We start from the raw sequence: 12,452 nt of genomic DNA, 5'->3' as shown, positions 1-12,452 counted from the left end.
TCCAACTCTTAAATGATAACCTCACTCTGACACATAATCGAATGAAACAACAGGCAAATCAACATCACAATGAAAGAAGTTTTGATGTAGGTGACTGGGTATTTTTACGGCTACAACCATACAAACAAATGTCTCTCAAGCAAGCTAAGAAGGATAATAAATTATCACCCAAGTACTATGGTCCTTACAAAGTATTGCAAAAAATTGGTACTATGGCATACAAATTGGACTTGCCTGCACCTTCTTGAGTACACCCAATTTTCCATGTTTCATGCTTAAAAAGGTTATCGGTGACAAACTTCCAGTTCAAAGAGTGTTGCCAAAACTTGACAAAAAAGGAAAAATCACATTTGAGCCTGAAGCGATCATGGAAGCAAGAACCTGATAGCTACAGAATTGATCAATTTCAGAGTATCTCATTAAGTGGAAGAACTTACCTGTTGAAGATTCCACATAAGAGGATGAGAATTTTATACAAAAACATCTAGAACTACTCAAGCATTGAGGACAACACTTTTTTAAGGAGAGGGGCATGTTAGGTTCTTATAATACTAGTGTATCCCCCTTATTGTTATCGTTGTTCCCATGTAGCCCCATATTGTTATTATTGTGCCCCGTAGAAACCCAGTATTGTTATTGTTGTGCCCTTACATTATTATTGTTATGTAGGATATGATTATATTGTGACCCCTTAGACTCCTATATATACAAAGGAGGTCTTGGCATTTGTATCATCCAAGAATTGTTCATTTTATGTAATGTAAAGAAGGTTTCCCCCTTGAAGAGGATAATTTTTAATTCGTTGATCTATATTTTTGTGAGATGGTTGCATAAAAAACGTTGAATCCTTTGACTTATGACGTTAAATCCTAAGACCTAACAAACCCTAGAAGCATGAAGAACATGCTTTTACCTAGAATACCATCAATAAGAAGCATGATACCCTTGCTTTAATAACAATAACTTATTTTCTTCTTTTGTTTGTCACATAGGATACATATTGAAATGAGTACAACAACAATTATGAAGACCAAAACTAGTTACAATTTCAACACTCCCTCTTAACTAGGGAGGTATTCGTAATTGTATAACTAGTACAACATCATTCTCATATTGAAGAGTTATCATAAGAAGAGTCGGATAGATAAGCCAAATTATAAGAATCATCATTATAACCAACATTGTCACCTATGTTGACAAGCTAAACTTTATTTGAGAGCATTATGCTTGGAGGTTTTACATGTGATACTGCACTACCTCTACAAGGTACATACCCCATCCGGATGTTCACAAGGTATGTCATTTTAGGAATATTCTTATCTTGGATCTCCAAACTAAATCCCTCAAAGAATATCGTTCCTCTTCGACCACTCTTTTCTTGGATACATATCCTATCCTCCAAGAGTGTTGGTACCTTTCCTTTCTTAGATACCATATCCTCAAGGAAACCATAGATTCTTATCCAATCCTCCACCATTCTCTTTTCATCGCTTGAAGAAGAGAATACACACGTGATGTCCAACATCACTCTCTCTCAACTAGAGAGGATAAACCTATTTTCTCTTGTCTAGGGAATACATCCTTGCTCCTATTTAAGGAGACTCCTTTGCTCCCTCTCAAATCTAGAGGAGGTTCCAAACTTTGTTTCTATTTGGGAAGTCAACACCATAAGCCTTATAGCTTGTCTTTATAAGAGTATCAACTACTAGTTCTTCATCGCTGTCAAGCTCCTTCTTTTCTCTGCATCTCATCGTATTGAGATTACTTCCTTTCGAGGTATCATGGATCCAAATCCACTCTTCAATCTTGTGACAGGATCTAGTTCATCTCTCTTGCTCATCACTTTCATCTTTGACATCATAGATGAAGGCATTGCATTTAGCCTTTCCAAATTGAAAGTGATCTCCTTTTAAGTTCAGGTTATCTTCTTGCACTGCTACCTTTCAATCCCAAGATGGGCACATCTTGACTTCACAGTTTCCAAGTACAAGATATTGAGCTTCCCTCAACATTCTTCATACATTTCCATCATATAGTTGAACTTGCCTCAATTGTCATCATGTATTCCTACAACATTCTTCCAGGTAGAAAAATAATATGTTAACCAGATAACCAACAATAATTAAAATCAAACTTACCTCATCATGATGAACTTCTTGTTCCATCAACATCCTCATGGTCCATCTCCATATGAATCTTCCTTCATGCATCAAAGTTCCCAAGGATCGAACTTGATTATCAAGTTACAACTTTTTCTTTCGGAGATTATACTGGATGTTAATCATTATTTACATATTCTATTGAAGGTCTTAATCTTCTACACATTCTCAAGTAAGTCAAATTCTTTCTTTTAAACATCATACAAACATACCAAGCATGTTACAATATTCTATACACATGAATCTTAACCAATAGTCACTTCCAACATGCATCCTTATGCCTCTTATTCCATCATCTAGCTATATGTCTCATAATTAGCCTGCATCCCGACCCATAGCATTTCTTCATCCCTTTACTAGTATTGTTTCCATATACATGGAATGTATACTAACGTTGTCATGGTGCTTTTCCCAAGAACCTTCCACAATGATGGTTTTTCAAGGATCATGATGATCCACCTAAGTAATATGACTACCTCTAACATAATGTTAGAAAATCCCTGGATGAGCAATATGCAAAACGGTCTATCTATGTTCTTTGAAGGACTATATGATTTCTACAAAGCAAGTCAACCAAGTAGACTCTACATATGCTACTACCACATGCTTCTCTCTATGATGTTATGAAAAATTAAGTAAACAACAATGCATACTATTCTAAAGGAAAGATCAATCTTCATGGAGAACCTGATAGACAGGGTGCCTTCTTCAATAGTAAAAATCCCTTACTTCTTCTTTCTTCAGCTTCTTCTCAAATCTCTTGTTTCTTCAGCTATGTGAGCCTCACTTCTTTCCTTTCTTTTGTTTTTCTGTGAACTAGGATAGTCCCTCTTATAATGTCCATACTCATTGCACTCAAAGCATTGAACCTTGGACATATCTTTCTTCTTGGACTTTCCAAACCTTCCCTTTTTTTGCTTCTTCACTCGAACTAGAAAGGTTTGAGACTGCTCATCTAATCCAATGTCATCTTTTACCTTGATCCTTGATTCTTCCAAAATGCATTGTGCCCACAAGTCAAAGGGAGTTGAATCGTTCTTAGAATAGATGCTTGTTACAAACTGATCCATTCCAATGGCAATGCATTTAGTACACAAATGGACATTTCCGAATTAGAAATAGTCCCTCCAAGTCCTTGCAAGTGATCTCTTAATTGAGAGATCTTCATAAAAAAGGATGTCATGTCCTCATCCTTACATTTCTTCATTCTATATGGCTTGTTCTGCAAATACATCTTTTGTCCCGATCTACTTACAGAGTACAAGTTCACTAGCTTGTCATGCATAGCCTTGGGAGTTTTCAAATTTGCAACAAATGGAACAAGTGGATCCTTAATGGATTCAACTATGATCCTTTGTGCCCTTATGTCCCCTTTCTTGTACTTTGCTAGATCTTGAGTGTTGTCTTTGCTAGGTTCACTAATTTCACCAGAGACATATTCCATTACCTCATGTTCAATAAGTGTCAGGTCAATCCTTTTCTTCCAGGCTAGGTAATTTGATGCTCGAACGAGCTTATTTCTCTCCTTGCAGAAAGAACCCATATGACTTACAGATTCAGACATAGAGTAATAATATGATACTTACTTGATAACCATGACCCTCTTCTTCCTTGATGATGTTTCTAACCTTTGTTGATGCCCTCAAGACCTTTGAAGAAAATTCAACAATGTCCTTGAAAGATGTTCCTAGGATTCCTCCAACAACGACTTCCAAGAGCGATGAATGATACCAAGATCCCTTGATGCTTCTTTCAAATATACCTTATGAATGGATCTATTTACAATAGAGATCAACAACATTCTTGTCATCTTCCTCTCAAACCTTCCTTTTATGAGAGCTTGATGTAGACTTGATCTTATTCAATGTAGAAACCCTTCTTTCAGATCAATAAGTCTTCTATTTCCATTTATTCCACAAATGATTCCCCTTGACAAGCAAACCCTTCCTTGTTTCCACACGATAATCCTTGCAGCCGTGTTCTTGTTCACCTTAGCTTTGATACTATATTGGAAAATGCAATGTGGCGGCTTCTTAATTCATATTTTTTTTAACCTTAATATTTGCTTGTGAACTTAGTTAGTCTTCTTGTGTTCTTTATTTAGATCTTTTCATCAAACAAATATCAAGAACAAAAACATTAACAACAGAGGACACAAAAATTAGGCCCTCATCCAGGGAAAAATCCCTCCAAGGGGAAAACCTGAAAAACTCTTCTCTTCTTATAGAATATACTTCAAATGAGACAATAAAGATCCAATCCTAGACCAACTCCTTCTACATGTACCAAGTCATCCCTTCCAACAAGTCCTTTTATTTAACCTAGTACCAACAAGCTTCAAATTGCAACTTTGACCTCCCAGCTTCAAAACTGTGTCTTGGACCTATAACTTCAACCCTATAGCAACTAAAAAAACCCTAATTCAGCTTCCTCTTGAGTCCTTCCTTGAGCAAGACAACTCTTGCTAAGGTCAACAAGGTTAAGACATAATATTCTTCCTTCCAGCAACAGGAGATTTGTTAAAATTGGCAACCAGGGCAAAACTTCATGTGGGTCATCTTATTCATGGCTGAAAATATTTTTATTAGATTCCTCTCATCAAGAGGTGTAGGATTGATATAAAGATCATTCGATTCCGATAAGTATTCATGGAGATATGAATTTATTTTGATTATGGAATTATTATCAAGCCGATCTACAACTCATGTAGGCTCAGAAGCCCAACAGTGGCATCTATTCAAACACCAACATTGTGTATAAATATAAGAGGACTTTTCCTCATTTGCACTCACTCTTCTCATAACATCTCTCTCTCTCTACTGCGCAGAAATGAGTCTCTTCTCTACTGCGCAGAAATGGGTCTCTCTCTCACACATGTGAAGCAGGAAGCTGTTGAACCTGAAGCTGCAACTGCAGATCCAAAGATTGACCTGCGTGGCCTAAAAGATCTCCTCTTTGGAACTACGCTGTAGGTCCATCTTGATCTCCTCTGAAAGCCACAACTTTTGGTGGTGGAATGAAGTTAATCCGACGAATGGTTTGCAAGATATCGACTGCCCTAGTTTGAAGCCGGAAACTGCTGAAATTGAAGCTGCAACTGCAGAAGTAAAGATTGACCTGCGTGGCCTAGAAGATCTCCTCATCTGAATTGCGCTATAGGTTCATCTAAACTTCCTCTGAAAGCCACAACTTTTTGTGGTGGAATGAAATCAATCCGACGAACGGTTTGCAAGATATCGACTGCCCTAGTTTGAAGCCGGAAACCGTTGAAACTGAAGCTGCAACTGCAGAAGTAAAGATTGAGCTGCGTGGCCTAGAAGATCTCATCATCTGAACTGCGCTGTAGGTTCATCTGAACCTCCTCTGGAAGCCGCAACTTTTGGTGGTGGAATGAAGTCAATCCGACGGTCGTTTTGTGAGATATCGTTTGCCCTAGTTTGATAAAGAAGTCGCTAATGCTGATGTTGCTGATCTAGGGTTTGCTACTGCTGATATGAATCAGATTTATTGTACTATTTCTCTCTTCTGAATTATTGAAGATAAAAGAAGATTTGATCAAAGGGTTTCCCCACACATTGTGGGGTTTGTCCCTGGCTAGCCGTCACATCTTGTGTCTCTTGTCTTGGCTTGTTTTCTGTCGATCTTGGCTAGTTCATGTCTGAATTTACTTGTTTGAGTGATAGAGAGTAAAAATCTGTCCAAACTATTTAATCTTGGCAGATAAATAGTTAGGTAGAGAAGCAAAGGAGCTCAACAGTTAAATCTGAGCCCTTGGATGTTACAAGTGTTGACTTAGGTAAGCCTACCATGAAAAGAAAGAAGATTGAAAAGGGTTTGCTAGTCTAAGTGCACCCTTGGAAAAAGCAGAAAAAATGTTAGGTACAGTAGGTTGGGTAGGTAGTTTTGATGTTGCAGAAAGAGACTTATGATAGGTTTCGTCTCTCAGAATGTTAAATCTTACTTCCATCACAGGTACTATGGCAGAGGCATGACTAACTTCCCTCATGTTTCCCTGAAATCATTTACTAACTTCCCTAGTGATATTAAGATTTGCTTAATATCACCAAACAACTCCTTCCATCCATCTCATTTCCCTATAGCCTAAGTTCATCACTTAGCGCTTCCCATTTCATAAATCACATTAATTAAACTCTAAATTTATTATATAAATCCCTTGTGAAATAATACCCTTCCCCGTAAATATGTATATATAACAAAGAACCTTATATTTTAATATCCCTGCCCCAGTTTATTATAACCATAAAACTGTTAAATCGCTGTTCAAATATGAATTAGCAGGTTTATTTGAAGCCTGTTAAGAACCATAACCCACCGCGCACAAACCACGGGATTAATTAACCCCATGTTAATTAATAACAAATCACCCCGCCAACCAATAAACACAACCCCGATATGTTTAATTAACGTTTATTATATTGGGCCCCGCGCATTAACTCTCCACTATCTTCGCAGAGCGCCGACCGTCAGATCTGGGCCCGCTCATCCAACGGTCAATATGCATATCGCGACCCCCTCCGCCGCTGCATTTTAACGCCCGGGAGACTGGCGGTATTGCGCCCGTACCATGGACGCGTGTCAACCGCCCGCACTGCTCGCGGCCCCCCCATCCAAAACCACTTTAGCCCATAAGCGGTCCGGGGTAAACCACTTACCGCCCTCCCGCTGACCCCTCGCTGATGTCATCTCTCCACGTCACCATCCCGTACTCTCTGCTAAACGACAAACTGTCCCATCATGCTGACGTCATCCGTCAATAAATGCCAAAATTACCCGCCAACCCGAAATTTCGTTAAAAAGCGACGAAATGTCATTTTCGCTGTAAAATCTCTGTGTTCACATTCCCATGCAAAATAACAACTGAAGCCACTGTACCTGCTTTCAACCGCCACCCGGCCGAGGAAACCACCAGCAACGTGCTCTGTACTCCGTTATTCAACCTACAGTTACTCAATTTGCGTCCCTAATCCAGGTATTTACTCGTTTTACCGGCAACCCTGTAAATTCCTCTTTTTCACTGAAAATTCCACCTGTGAAAACCAAATTCAAGTTGAGAACAGTCTGTTTAGCCCACAAAAAGACTCCTAGACCTGCTGTTTAGTCCAATTTACCACAGAAAGCCCAAATTCCTGTTTGAAAACACAAGAACCAAACATGGAAGCTCCCATAGCCCTGAATGTCGCGCCCGTGAATGCACCTCATAAAGACTTGAATTATCTACCTTTGGTCGACAAAGATTTCCAAATAAAAGACCCATTTGGTGATGGGAATCATCTTCAAACATTCTGCCAGATAAGGGATAGTTATTTAAGCAACTCTGACATTTTTGGACTGTGGGAATCAAACCTTCCCATGTATTTCCTGCCCTCAGTCCATGTTTTCCCAGACATCATTCACCAGTGCTGTGCCAATTATGACCCTGTTCATAGAGCTGTTATGTCTTCGTCCAACACTGTCATTTTTTACATAACTGCTGAATCCATCAATGAGATGATACATTTCCATTCATCTGAACCCCTCGCTCATCTTTCCATGGGATTTTTGCTTGAAAAAGCCTCTCAATTTCCCAGCTCAGAAATAACTCGTATTGCCCAGATGTTCATGAAACCAAACTGTCAACCCTAAGGCCCACCTCCCTATTTGCATGTCTAGTTCACTGAGACTGGAAAACTCATTCTTGACATGATATCCTTGATCTTGGGATTTAGGTCCAGTGAATATGTGGATGATATCACCCTGGTTCTGTTATCTATCTTTACTCCAGGACAACCCCCTGCTGTCAAGTATGACTATGCCACTTTCATTGCTGACAAAATCCATGCTCAATTCATGAATTTGGAAAGGGAAGGAGTGTTTAAATATACATCTTTCATATACCGTATGTTGTTATATTATCACTTAGACAGTTTCCCATTTCCCATCAGGAAATTAGACTCAAAAGGAAATCGGAGGTCTGTGATTTTTTGGAGCTCAGTCTTCCATAACTATGACTCCCCTTATACCTATAGTGAATTCATTGATTTGTTTGTACACCCAGCCTCCACTCTGTTGATAGGAGCTCCTCCTCCTAGAATTACTGGTGATATGAAGAAAATTTTACAGCTATCCAAACAGTACAGGATAGGTGACTGGTACCTCTACCAGAATCACACTGAAATCAGAATATATGGATGTGAATTATGCCCATTCAAGTTGCCTAGGTATGTGCCTATGAGGTTATTTGCATTAGAATATTTCAGGCAGCTCATCTGTTCAGACTTAACCCACTTTTGTAATGTAAAGAAGAAGGCTCAGCTGAGAATCAAAAACCAGTTGGGCCCTTATGTCATCCATTCTAGAGATGCATGGAAAGATGCTGAGAACATATTAGAAAACCACCTTAAATTCAAGAAGAGTTTTGAGTGGGTACCATATGACCCTTGTAGTTTCATAAGTGACAGAAGGGTAAGAAACAGGTTATCAGTGTATGTACATCATAAAATCCCAGAAATTGAGCAGTATGCAAATCAGGAAGAATGGGTAGAAGGGACATTAATAGAGGAAATTAGTGAACAGGAAAAAATGGAAAAAGCTATGAAAAATCTTGAAAAAACCCTTGACCTGGACTCTTTTGGACAGGTATCTTTCAAGTGGCCTCAACAATCAGGAGTTGGGACATCCTCTGTTGGAACTTCTCAGCAGCCTGCACAGAAAACCAGTGCATCAGTCACAGGGACTTCAAAGGGAAAAGAGGTAGAAACTGCAGAGCAGCCAATAATGACTGGTCAGCCAGGGGGGTCCAAGGAGCAGGGACAAGTACAAATTCCTCCTGCCCAATCTAAAGCACCAGAAATTCCAGCACTACAAACCCCTCTAAATGAGGAAAGAAGCAAGAAGAGAGACAGAGAAGAGGCCACACCTATCAGTGGACCTGCTGAACAACCAGGAGCAAAAAGACAAAGATTGGATCCTCTGTTAGAAGAGGAAATCATTGAGGAAACAACAGATAGCCTAAGAGGTGAGAGGTTAGTCAGCCAACAAACTTCCCCAGTGGTAGATACATCAACTAGCTCACATAGGCAGGAGCTAGAAAGGCAGCACAATGTTGAAGTATCATCTACCAGGCCACAAAGCAAACAAGCCTCTGACATTAAAAAGACTTTCACAGAAATTAAGGCTAAAAATGAGCCTGTAAGGATTCAAATGTACAATCAGTACTTGAAGATGGCCCCTTCAAACCAACAAAGATTAATGTCTGCATATGACATTAAAGAGGGTAAAATGATAATGAGTTATTTTAAACCAAAGGTACAACAACCCCAGTCATCAGCAGATTTCATCAGAACAAACTTGGAGGTCCTAGCCAAAGATATTCATCCAATGGACCAAATTGAACTCCACAAGCAGACTGGAGAAATGGTTTATTCTACACTGGCTGACAAAGCAATGTTGGCCCACCAGCTACAAAGTTCTTTAGACAACACAACTGCACAGTTAGATTGGGAAAAAGCTTCTTCTCTGGCCAAAGATAATAGAATAAAATCATTGGAAGAGATCATTATGGAACTGGGACATGACCCCAAAGATGCTAAAGGCATAAAAGCACTAATCAAGAAAAAGGAAGAGGACATTGCTGCCCTGAGGAAACAGTTGAAGCTACCTCCTTCAAGACACCCTCAGACTGCAGAAATCATAGAGAAAAAATCAGAGGAGTACATGATGGACCTGCTCATGAAACTCAATGAAAGATTAACTAATACAGAGCAGGCACTTGAAAAAGCATTAAAAGAGAAGCAGGGAGAGTCGACCTCCCGACCACCTGAGGTAATCCCTACAGTTACAAGTGCAGTCCCTTCAACAACTGGATCAGCATTGGCCCCAATTGTCCCACCAGCCACAACTGAGGTAATCACAGGTACAACATCAGCAGGAGCAGCACCAGGCAGCAGTACAGGTATGAGCACAGAAGAATTGATAAAAGATATGGAAGAATTGAAACTCCAAGTGTCAGAGCTGAAGCAAGTAAAGGAAAAATTGGCAAAAGTAGAACAGAGTTATGATAAATCCAAAATTAATGTGGTAGAGAAAACAAGAGAGGTTAAAGCATTGCAGAACAAAGTCAGAACATTAGAAAAGGATCTCACTATGGACAAGCCTCTGGCGGAAATCAAAGGAATCCTTTGGACCAACATCACTCAATCCCTTAGTGATGTTTGGCCATCTATCCAGACAATTTATGAGCAGATTGACTTGGTGAATGCAGCACATGGAGAAATTCAAAAAGCAAGAGCTTTATTAGGACAAATGCCTGATCAAGCCAACAGGCTCATTCATTTTTTGAATTATAGAAACAGAGAACAGCTGGAACAGCTCAGCATCCCAGACAGAACAGGCACCATTTTGGATATCAAAAGAGTTCTAACCAAGAAAACTCTAATGCAGAATTTAGAAAAAAGATGCCAGGATATGCAAGTAGAAATCAATTCTTTCATGCAAAGATTTACAATTTTGCAGGATAAAGGGCTGCCAAGTCTTTTAGGAAATAATGACAAGCTAATGAGACACAGACTATGTACACAAGTTGAACACATTTGCTATTGATCAAGTTAATTCATCAACAAGTGCTTCAGGAGAAAAAGCACTTCCCTCAGGCCAGAGTCTCTATGATAATTTAGAGAACTTATTTTATATTGAACATGAAGTAAAACATCTGTTTTAGCTCCAGCCTAATTTTGTTAGATATACAGAAGCTGATGAAACACTGAGGAAACTTCAGAGGCATAAATTTCCAGATCAACAATGGTGGGAAGACATGTTGGGAATTTTGTAAATTTCTCTTGGACAAAGCGGAGATTTCGGGCTATTTTTCCATGATAAGATAAACAGAGTTAAATGAGGCTCAAGCGGGTCAAAGCATATCTGATCAAAGTCAAAGAATGTCCGGCCAAGGCGGAACAACTAGCACATAGTTTCAATAGAAGACGGCCATAAACCGACTCGCAGCACCTACCTCCGGTACATCCAATAAAGATAGAACGACTAGCACAGCTTCAATTTATTGTTTCCCTGTTTTCGACACTGTTTGTCTCTATCTTTTGCAAAAGAAGAGATTAGTCATCACTAGATATTATCTCCATCAGATATTTTGTAAGACATTTTGATATTTTGTATAAATATCCCCCCAGACGAAGTATTTGGGGTTGGTGGGTGTTCATAGTTTTTTACTGTAATACTGAAATTTTTTGGAATAAGAAGCTGTTGGAACCATTTTTGTCTAGCCTACTGGATGAGGAATTGATGCTGAAGACTTGTTACAGAATTCTTGAATCAACTTGTGGATCAATAAGTCCATTCTAACTTGTGTTTTACAGTTTTTACGTTTACTATATCATCTATGTTTCATAATCCGAATAATAGAGAGAAAGAATAACTCAGAATTTGCTTGACTGCACTCTGTTTTCAGTCTTTATTATTATCAATGTTTTCTTCAGAATTAGAATAAACAGTGAATTCTTAATTGCTCCTGTTTCCCCTGATTCTTTCCTCTTGAGTATTTGCTAAGGAATTCTTAATTTCTCCTTAGCAGTAGTCGGCCATTTTCCCTCTGTCAAAATATGATGAAGGATTCTTAACTGCCCTTCACCCATTTGACTCCATTCCATCTGATTTCAGCCTTTAAATTGTTCCATGTTTGAGTACCTTGCTCTGTGATGCCATCCTCTGTTTAGAAACCGAATCCAGGAAGCTATCCTTCTTTGACTCCATCATGCCCAATGGACTGAAACTTTTCAGTTCTACCTCACTATTCTATTGAATCCTTCCAACCAAACTCAAAACAAAACCCTTGCACTTTATAGCTAGCCTAACACCTTTCAAAACAAAGCTAAATCATATAGAGAGAGCCCTCTCTGGATACAGATTGGCTAGAATCTGTATCTAAAAGATTGGTCTGTGGTTACCTCGGCTGTATTCCCTTTCTTACAACTTTGGGGAACAACCTGAGTGATAACACTATCTGCACTTTACTTTATGTACATGTGATTGCTAATTTGTGGAATATAATAAGAAAAAGAAGTAAATTGTTATAAGCATAGAACATACCATAACTTAACAAGATTGCACTTCGTCTCAGTGTTGCACGAAGCGCCCCCCCCCGGTTCCAAGCCCCGAAGCGCGTCCCGTACGGAAGCGCCTAGGAAGCTTGGCCGGAAGCGCGCTTCCGGATTTTTTAGCCGCTTCCGAAGCGCCGAAGCGCGCTTCGTACGGCGCTTCCCAGACGTTTCCCAGACGCTTCCC

Source organism: Pinus tabuliformis, chromosome 1_2 (assembly GCF_031772625.1).
Source record: "Pinus tabuliformis cultivar Carrire ecotype Pingquan chromosome 1_2, CPIR1, whole genome shotgun sequence".
NCBI classification, from domain to species: Eukaryota; Viridiplantae; Streptophyta; class Pinopsida; order Pinales; family Pinaceae; genus Pinus; species Pinus tabuliformis.
The sequence above is the reverse complement of the archived record's forward strand: the minus strand, read 5'-3'. Positions refer to the sequence as shown.